The following is a 10,000-nucleotide window of genomic DNA, read 5'->3' as shown; positions in this document are numbered from 1 at the left end:
CATTTCCGCGCTCGGCAAGTTGCAACGGGAAGCCAATCAGTTTGGAGGATCTAAAGCTGACCTTTCACCTCTGACCGATCAGGTTTGACGATATAGAAATAAGCCCCGCCCCCTCCCACGTGGACAGGTTGCACTTGTTAATGCAGTTATCCAGTAAACACAGAGCGGAGACGATGCTGCAGCGTCTAGAACTCTGAGGAGAAATTGAAAGATTAGTTGTCGTTGGGACACATACATCCATAGTTTGGTGTTTATTTTGGATATTTAAGTTCCGACCCAAAGCAGACGGTAAATATTCATTGTGTAAAATATGTCGACGGGACGTCCCGACGAAGATGGACAGCACCACAAACTCTATTTTTAATTTAGACCTACTTGTCATATTTATTTTGCGGCTGCATTGTTATTTATTGTTCACAACCGGAAATTACTTGATTTCAAGTAGTAATATTATTAATTTGTATTTATTTATTTTTAAATTTGCGTTAACTGACTTTATTTATTTATTTTATTTTGAATATTCAATGAAATATTATATTATATATTTATACTATTATTCACAATAATATAATTATTATAATATATAATAATGATATTATATTACATTATAATATAATAATTAATAATAATATTATACATCTACATACCTTGGTGAGTCATTCTCTATAAAGCCTGCTTATCAATTGTTTTTAAGCTGAATAAACACAGATATTTGATCGAAATCTCTCCCGTTTGTCCGGGAAATTGAATCTTCCAGGACATGTTGACCGGCACCAAGTTGTTCTAACAGAAACTCTGAAACCAACTGTGTTTCCCTTTCCTGTCGGCTGTGTCAGATACCAGGCAATGGTGGGTGCAAAGCCCCAAAGAACGGTCTGTTGGTCTTCAGACAATCGGCTCTATTGTCAAAGGCTTTAAGCTCTGGCTGCTCAAAGGTGTATTATTGGAATGAGGATGTGAAATCCTTAAAATCCTGGAAAATACTCAGTTCAATTTCATGGCAAAAGTCACAATGCAAACGAAAAGTTGTTCTCATTTTCTGTTGGTCAAGGCAAGTCAGTTTACTGAAGCATTTCTACTGTACAGGTCAGAGGCATTAATGTGTCATAAATTCTCAGTCTCATTCCTTCAATGATGTTGTACAGAATGGGACATTTTCCTCCACTCTTTATTAACATTTAACATTCCATATGCTCTAATATATCATATAGCATATCATATAATATTACATACACAGCCCAATTTGCATTTTTTTTCAACAGGTATACTGAAAAAGTGCAATCACTGAATCAACTAAAAACATATTGAAGTAATTATAGTAAAATATTTTTACTAATATTACTTGTGAATAATTACTTAAATTTTGTTGAAAGTTGGTTCAATGGTTTGCTTTGTTCCAGTACATCCTATGTATTCCTCCTGTTTCCCACCTGTATTTACCCTTTTCCTTGATATTTGTTCAAAGCTCTGCCTCCACCTACAGTACACTCTGCTCTGCTGTGATAGCCGCAGGTGGCAGGGCTGTTGTGTACCAGCCCTTCACAGGAAGTACTCCACGTACATCAAACACACGAACGCTTTCTGTTGTGTTGCTGTTTCATACCATGCGCAGGTGCTGCTGCACTTCACTGCTCGGTTTCATTCAGCTGAACATCCTGTCAAACTTTTTACTTTATTTTAAAATTTTAAATAGAGATTCATATTAAAACCATAGTTATATTATTCATCTAGGTTGTGATAATATGATTATTACAGACCAAATATTTATGACAGAAATACCTAATTACCTACCTACCTACCAACCCACCTACCTATCTATCTAATTACCTACCTACCTAATTATCAAATCACCTACCTACCTACCTACCTACCTACCTACCTATCTACCTATCAAATCACCTATCTACCTACCTACCTACCTATCTATCTATCTACCTACCTACCTACCTACCTAATTACCTACCTACCTACCTACCTACCTACCTATCTATCTACCTACCTACCTACCTAATTACCTACCTACCTACCTACCTACCTACCTACCTACCTACCTACCTACCTACCTATCTACCTACCTAATTATCAAATCACCTACCTATCGACCTATCTACCTAATTACCTACCTACCTACCTATCTACCTACCTACCTACCTACCTCATTACCTAATTACCTACCTACTAACCCAATTACCTAATGACTTATTTACCTATCTAATTACCTACCTAATTACCTACCTATCTACCTACCTACCTACATACCTATCTACCTATCTACCTACCTATCTACCTCCCTACTTCCCCTATTACCTACCTAACAACCTACCTACCTACCTGCCTACCTAACTAATGTATCTACATACGTCCGTACCTACCTACCTACCTACCTAATTACCTAATTACTTAATAACCTACCTAACTACCTACCTAATTACATAATTACCTAATTACATAATTACCTACCTACCCACCACCGTAACAGTAGTTGCAATAACTAAGGATTTTCTCTCTGACACTCCCTCTCAGTTATTCCAATGGGAATCCATAATGTCTTATCAACGTGTCCACTGAGTCCAGTGATTGCAAAAATAAATCTAATCTTAAAAACTCTTCCTGGAAGGAAACGCGGGTGTATCCTATGTCGAAGCAGGGAAACAGATTCAACGGCGAGGTAAAACAGGAAACAAGTGATTCTTTTTGAAGCACTTCTCGCTTCCATCGGGACTTGCCAGGCTAGCTCAAGAAAGTCATTGAAACAGATCACATATTTAAGGACTAACATTGTAAGTCTAGACAGTAGATAATCGGGGGCACCGCTTTTAGCACAATCATGGTCGACCCACCCATTGATAGATGTAGTTCCTCGAGTCCTGAAGGTGGTGTAGGCTACTTCTTAGTAAATTAGACAAGGCCTATGTGATATTGCCTCCCTTTGGGCCCGGTCACATGAGGATAGGACACACCCACATCAACAGAAACGACATGTTTACCCTTAAATAGTGTCCTTTGGGTTTGAAATCCTGGGAGTCATTCCACTACTCGATAAAACCTTCACTGCAAAGGCAATGGTGGGCGACAGCTTTGAAAAAGATTGTGGAAGAAAGAAGAACCGTATAACACTCACAATGACCACGATTTCACAAATTTTCTGATGAATTGGTTTTGATCTTTCATTTCTGTTTATAAATGCAACCTCTCCTCCTAACCACCGGATTTTAGACACATGCAACAATCAATTTCCGGGTTTTGTAAATATTTTATGGAGTGAAGGGTTTGCAATTAACGGCGGGGGGGCGTCCACATCAGTGTTGCGTTGAAAATGAAGACGCTTCAAGGGTGGAGCTCGCAGCATTCTGTGCCGTGAGAAACGGAAGGCAGGGCAGCTCTTGGTTTCTTCATCAGAAATGTGCTGCAACAACTGCAGTTGGTGTGAAGCACAGTACGCGTCGTGGCCTGAGGACGACTTTTCCTATTTGTTGTGATCTAAGTTGTCTGTCAATTGACCTCTCAAGTGGTTTAAAAGCCCTATTAACGTGGAGGCATCGTGTTCCCACAGAAATAATCGAGAAGCCAAAAATCGGTTTAATCGGTTTTAAAGAAACGCTGACACAAGAAACGTCTCCCTCTAACTAGAACGCCGAGAATATTTTAGCGATAAAAGGTAACTGAGAATCGGTTGGACACAAAATAATGCGGGGCACAGAGAGTTGTTAAGAGGCCAGGTGGGTATTTTGGAATCGCGTGTCGCTGCGGGGATGGTATAAGACGGTGTAGGAGCACAATTTATCAGTTTCTCTCATTCCCAAGGAGCGGCTGGATTCAGTGGATGTTTGAAACAGAAATATTTGATTGTGCTGATTGGCGGAAATCATCTCAAAGAAACCGTTCGCCCTCGCACCTTGAACCTTTTTCTTATGATCTTACGATTCCCTCACGACCGCACAGTGGAGCCGGAGAGACTCGAGCTTTTTCCCCAACTCTGTTCTGCTTTACAGCGTTCCCTTTTACAGCTTTGAATGTCTTCATTATTCCAAGGTTGCCTTCATCTGATGACCTCCACCTCCAGATATAAAGTAGATGAACACATATTGTTAGAGCAGAAAACCAGATCATTAGTTTTTCGGTCCTGAGAACTTGCGCTGACAGTGCAGCTCAAAGCATCGGCCGGAGCTTGAAATTCCCGGTTAAATTATTAAACAACGCATTGGTGGTTGGACGAGAAAATGAATTGTGCATTTCACGAGAGGATGCTCTCAGCTCGTGTCCGGAGTTTGGCCTCATTTACGAGTTTGGCCGGACACGTGTCGATCGACGGTGTCGTCGTATAAAAAGAAAAAAAAAAATCTGTAGCAAGAACATTTGAAGGGTCATCAACATGAAAATTGAACGGCCCGCAATGAACAACTCCGTCATAACTTCAAACAAGACCCGATAAAAACTGAGAAAGAGATTTTAAGGTGTTGTGTTTAGGAAATCGTGTTTAAGGCGGCGCTAGCAAATCAGAGCAGCGCTGCACCGACTAAACCGCAACTTTCTAACACCGCTACCTTCAGACCGAGGCAAGTCAGTGAAAAACAAACCGACATGCATTCAAAATACTTGTGAAAGACGCTCATAACTTCACCCCCTTGACAAATTACGCGTAGCTTGCGTAGCTAGTTGTCAGCTGTCAGACAACTTGCCAGCACCACATGCTTCCATTATGGGCTGGCCTATTTAAGCCGCCAGTCCCTCCTGCTCGACCTAGTTGTCCCCCTGAACTATTCCTAACTTGACAAACATATTTGAGAGGACGCAATTCAAAAAGATGGCCGTAATTGTTGGATTGTATCAACAAACCATTAAAAACAAAAAAGGGGGGTAAAAAAAGGAAAATTTGAAAATCATAATACTAACTTAATTTACTGCTGTTAGAGGAAAGACAAAAACTAAACGACCAAATAGACCTTTGTCAAGTCATTCATTGTGTATTAATATATATATACATATATATATATATATATATATATATATATACTGTATATAATCAATATTCGAGACAAATGGGAACAGTAGGCTCTTAAAACGACGGATCAATGTTAGACAAAAAGATCATAATTTTAAACCGAAAAGGAAACAACATGCACTTCCCTTCAGAGGAAAACAAATCATGTTTCACACTGAGACTAGTTCCTTATGTTTCACGCTGAGACGGAGACATCACAGCACAGCACAAGCTTTCATGCTGAATGTCAAACAGCAGCACAGCATGGTACAGCAAACACTTATATTCCAGGGCTTTACAAAGGAATGTACTGTATACGGATCCGCTTCTGACATTTGATGGGTCGAGGAAAAAGTTGTCTTGAGACGAGGGTTGTCGAAACCTTCAGGCGACAACGTCTACGGGCGAGAGAGAGAGTGTGGACGAGGCTGTGCGACGACTCGAATAAAATAAATGGCGGAGGAAATAAAGCTTCTCAGCTTCTCTTCAGAGTGAGGCTGTTTTCCAGTGTGCCTCTAAAGAGCTACCACAGAGTAGAGCACAAAAGATTTAACATTTTACAGTATGTGTCCCCCATTTAACCCCAAAGAAGAGGATCAATTAAATGTGGACTTAATGATTTAAGTTGTTTTGTGTCTCCTAAATCATTTAAATTGTTTTTTATAAATGTATTTGATATGATAGTTTTATTATTATTATTATTATTATTATTATTATTATTATTATTATTATTATTATTATTATTATTATTATTATTATTTATTATTATTATTATTTATAATAATAATAATAATAATAATAATAACAAGGATTATGAATGTGATTATGACTATTATTATTATGATGATTATTATGATGATTATTATTATTATGATTATTATGATTATGATTATGATGATGATTATTATTATTACTATTATTATTCTTATTATTCTTATTATTCTTATTATTCTTATTATTCTTATTATTTTTATTTTTATTAGGGGTCCAACCCACTGGGCTGGAACCTTATTGTTTTTGCTTGGATTGGTTGCTTGGTTTTTTATTAGGGGCCCAGCCCCGAAGGGGCGGGAGCCCTATTGTTTTTGTTAATGAAAAACTGACGGTGTCAGTGGGGTGCAAATCTCATGGATCCCCTGTACTCACAGACATTAATAAAAATGTGTATTCAGGGCAGTCCGGCATGCCGTCGTCCAAGTTTGATCCAAATAATCTCTTGAACTTGAACTTGAACTTATTGTGGAATAATTTTGTAAAAACTATATTTTTTATCATCGCCACACAGCATGCCTGTGCAAATGAAGGTTCGCGCAGGTCACATCATAGCGTTTCAGTCCCTACCAAGATTTGCTATTTGATGGAGTATGCAAATCACGTGAGTCAATAACTCCAACCTTACCAAAGTACTGTCAAGTACAGATATAGTCACCACTGGACTTCAACTAAAAGGAATATAAGATACAAACACTTAACCATACGAAGTAACAAAGTGGCGGGTATTATTTTACCAAAATACAACTGAATTAAACAAAGCATAGCATTTTAAATTAAATACATTTATTCATTCATCTGTTGAGAAATTTAATGACATATATATATTTTTTTACATTTATTACTTAGTGCGACCCAACCAAGTCGCATCACCCTAGGGTTTGTGCTGTGGTCCATATTTAATCCACATTGGTCTGTATTTTCAAGCAGAAATGAGTGAAACGAGGTGTAGGTGGCAGCGTGGTTGTAATTGCTGTCAATGTTTTTTCCTGAATCTCTGAAAACTGTAATACCTACCCAACACGACTAAACAGGAGCCCATGTTTCGCTTCCTGCAGCTACATTTGTTATTAATCGCCGCAGCTCAGCTAAAAAGAGTTGAGCTACGAAAGACCTCGTTGCTTCGCGTGGTCGTTAGGCTTGTTCAGACGACAGACCGGAGGAGCCGATGCGCCGTTAAATGTAAACCCGGAAAATCTTAGTTGCGTTTCACAGAACCGGGAAAACTGTAACACATACCTAACACGACTAAACTGGACCCCATGGATTGCTATATTTATTATTAATTTTTATTTACTAGTTAACTATGATTGTCTATTTATTTTATCTGCATATGTATTCTAGTTTATTTACGCTACTTTAAATGTGTTGTGTCAAGTGCTCTATTATTATTATTATTATTATTATAATTATTATTATTTATAACATTATTATTATTATTATTATTATTATTATTAATAATAATAATAATAATAATAATAATAATAATAATAATAATAATAAATTGCGATTTCCACATTCCAAACATTTATTGGTGGTTGGTACAGACAATTCTATTTCAAATTATAGTTATAATTAAAGCAAAATTTTATCACAAAAGTTGTTTGTAGTCTTAATCCAATTTGATATGTTGTCGAGTTCAAAATGGTGATTAGAGTGTTCAGTGCTCATTTACAATATAGCAAATAAATCTGAATAATGCATTGGCTCTAGGAATACATTTAGCACTTTAGCTCAAAAACTGCACTTTGCATTACGATAAATTAACACAAACTGGTTAATTTTGTCAAGTTAAGTCCTTCAGGGAAAGATGCTCTAATCAAATTGAAAGGCCCCTAAAAAGTTCATCACCATGGGAACACAGATCCCTCCATTAGTGAATAATTGTGTGTGTGTGTGTGTGTGTGTGTGTGTGTGTGTGTGTGTGTGTGTGTGTGTGTGTGTGTGTGTGTGTGTGTGTGTGTGTGTGTGTGTGTGTGTGTGTGCATGCATGTGTGCGTGCGTGCGTGTGTGTGTGTTTGTGTGTGTGTGTGGCAGGACAGGGCAGTATTTACTACCCTGTTATTGTGATTGTATTTGAAATGTATACAAATTGATAAATCACTATTAATTTGTATACATATCAAATTTAATAGCAAAGTATGTGAATGTATACAATGATTATCTCAATGTATGTTAACTTATATATATAACTTATATATATAATTTGCAACATTAAATCAAATAAAAAATGTAAAATCTACAGAGAAATGATAAAAATCGAATAAAAAAAGGTTTACTTTATAATTAATAAGCGTGATAAATGATAAGATAATCAAGGTTGTTGTTTTCTTGGTGTTATTCGTGTTTTAAGTTGGAGAGTTGCCATTTAGACACCCATCTAACACTCACCGAAATTTCCATAATAAAGGTTAAGTTCAGTCCAATATTGTTGTTTCTTTTAAGGTTTTTCACACTTTATTTTTAACGCAATAACTTTTAATTGTAAAACTAGTCATATCCGTCCAGGCAAAAATTGCCAAATGAGAGGAAAGAGCAGGTTTTCAACCAGTGGTTCACTCTGGACTCCACAAATGCATCTACATATAGATGTAAATTACACAGCCAAAACGAAGGGACGTTGGACGTTGAAGATAAGCTCGTGTCTTGCTTCGCGGTACAGGCTTCACTTCAGTGTTATATTCCCTTAGTGTTGCTAAGACCAGTGACGTCTCCAGTTGATATCGTTACAGTGGCGGTAAACAGATGTAATGTTTCCTGTTCAGCTTAACACCCATTGGCGGCCGTTGAATTATGCAGCTTTTAGCGCTAGAGCAGAAGCCCAACCAGAGCTCTGTTTTCAGCCGAACAACAAACACAGGCCACAACAGCAGCGTCCAGCATGAATCTATCAACGCCCGCGTTTGTTTTTGTTTGTTTTTTTGGATCAGATACAATTTCGGAAAACAACATGCTGAATGATTGAAAGCAAATATGTTTGGCAAGTTTATTACCTGCCTGATAATGATCAATCTAGATTTGAGTCAGCTTGATTCAAAATAAATAAAACTGCAAAAAAATGTATATTTCATAATTTGTGCTGTGGTTTAATGGTTGTCAAAAAAACAGACTCATGTTGTTGTTCTGGTATCAGTAACACTAAATACGTAGAATATTTTATCATTTTAATTCATACCCATACCTAAAACATATCCTGTGTGGAGAATCACATTTGTGCATTCTGTATTTATTTTAATTTTTTTTATATTTCACTATTTCTCTTTTGTAGATTTGGCTATTTGTGTATATTTGGTAATTAGAATTGTATTTCTATTTTTTCTTTTTATTTTATGTTAAATCATATTATTTTATTGTTTTTTTCTTTTTTCTCAGGCTGTCGAGCTCGTTAAAATCCTAATCGTCCGGTGACAGTCACTGATCCTCACCGTGGGAAATTCCTTGTACACGTAAATGCTCCTGGCAGGATAAAATCATTAAAGTCATCGCAGCACATTAGCGGCCGTAATCAGACGTGTGCCTCGGTCGCGCCGCGACACCTGTAAATGACAAACAACAGAAGCAGGAGGGCAAAGAGCCACAGAAGCAAAGGGAGCAAAAAACGTCGGGAAACCAAACAACAACAAAACAGTGCGGCCGACGTAACCGGGAACCACCGGGAAATGGAAAAAGCCGCCCAAAGGAAGGAAGCCATCGAGGCTCATCTGCTGCAGCCAAGACGCAAAATCAGCCGTACGGTGCATTGTGTGAGGGAGAGACATTATAAAACACAAGGATCCAGAAGGCACGCTTATTATCACCATGACCCAAAAGACAGGGTGAGATATACGGAATGTTTATTACTGGCCACAGCTGAAGAAGAAGAAGAAGAGAAAACTTGAGCTGAGTAATATTTGTATTTTGTAAGACTCCACAATCCTATGTTTTCCGTCCCGAGTTTGAGGAAGATTATGAACAAAATAGTGGGAAATGTTGCAACAAATAGAATGTGAATCAGGTGAGTTTCCATCAGGTGACCAAAAAATACCTGAAGTGTCGTTTTCCAGTGTTCAATGTCAATAGATACAGTACAGTGGCTGTTCTGCAATAGGTACACATGTGTTGATACACTATTATAAGCGTATACCGTGATAGCGGCATAAAATGAAAAAAAGATTTGTGGCATTTAATCCTCCACCTAAAGCTCTTGGAGGTGGCAGTGCTGGGTGTGGGTGCAGCAATGTGTCCCCTTCTCAGGTTTAGGGACGAGGG

The 10,000-nt window shown here is 37.7% G+C and overlaps 1 protein-coding gene across 1 annotated transcript in view; it reads right to left on the bottom strand.

Moving 5' to 3' along the window:
• Nucleotides 1-9,568: 9,568 nt before the first annotated feature.
• LOC307242777 (uncharacterized protein) overlaps nucleotides 9,569-10,000 on the bottom strand; it is a 3,278-nt gene continuing 2,846 nt past the window's right edge. Inside the window, exon 3 of the mRNA XM_080017356.1 lies at nucleotides 9,569-10,000. This exon is cut by the window's right edge and continues 815 nt beyond it. The gene's annotated coding sequence lies outside the window, so the exon portion shown is untranslated.

This window comes from Zeus faber, assembly GCF_960531495.2.
Source record: "Zeus faber genome assembly, chromosome: 17".
Classification (NCBI taxonomy): Eukaryota; Metazoa; Chordata; class Actinopteri; order Zeiformes; family Zeidae; genus Zeus; species Zeus faber.
The sequence above is the reverse complement of the archived record's forward strand: the minus strand, read 5'-3'. Positions and strand labels throughout refer to the sequence as shown.